We start from the raw sequence: 947 nt of genomic DNA, 5'->3' as shown, positions 1-947 counted from the left end.
ACTATTGATTGAAAAAAAAATCATACCATCGATATTTATTTTTAATACTTTATTGGTATATTTTCTATATGTAAATGATTTGTATCTACGTATTCATAAAATAATTACTTTATTTTATCAGTAGATTTTAAATTTATTAGTTTTATAATTATATTTAAAAATCAACCGATAATATAAAATTAAACTTTTCGAGTTAAAATTAATTTCGTATAACAATAGGATTATATTATTATAAGAGCATGAAAAAGTCATCTATATCTATATATTAAAAGGGAGTGTCATTCTTTGGCAAGTTTGCTGACGTGTCGCTCTTTCCTTCAATTTCAAGTTTGTGTTCACACTATAAACCATTTAAAATCTTTCTTGCTTTAGTAAATTTGTACAATTCAAAATTTAAACTTTATTAGGTGGGAAATGAGTTCAGCATTAATTGTTGGCAGATATTTATATTAATAGCCCACTACTTTTTTAAAATTTGAATTTCAAATTTGATATAGTGGGAATGGGAAAAGAGTTGAACATTTTTTGGGGGCAGACACATCATTTAAAATCCCATTACTTTCTACATTGGAATTGGAAAGTGTATTATTATATTTAAAAAAAAAACACTTTAAGAAATCCTTTAATTGCGTGTATAAATAGGAGAGTAAATACCCTTTTGGGTCCCTAACAAAAAATGCGGTCCCCACTTTAGTCTCTTACAAAAATAAATTAGTCAGTTAATCCCTAACAAATTCAAAGTGGACCCATTTTATTCCTTTTGAGGGACTAATATGGGTCTTTTTTGAATTTGTGAGGACCACGATTTCAACTAAATGGGTCCACTTTGAATTTGTTAGGGACTGACTGAATAATTTATTTTTGTAAAGGACTAAAGTGGGGACCATATTTTTTGTTAGGGACTAAAAAAGGTATTTATTCTAAATAGGATCATACATGACTCTCTC

The sequence above is a fragment of the Gastrolobium bilobum genome, unplaced genomic scaffold, assembly GCF_033153095.1.
Source record: "Gastrolobium bilobum isolate Gb01-03AN ecotype WA unplaced genomic scaffold, APGP_CSIRO_Gbil_v1 utg67480, whole genome shotgun sequence".
NCBI lineage: Eukaryota > Viridiplantae > Streptophyta > Magnoliopsida > Fabales > Fabaceae > Gastrolobium > Gastrolobium bilobum.
This window is presented reverse-complemented; position numbering follows the sequence as displayed.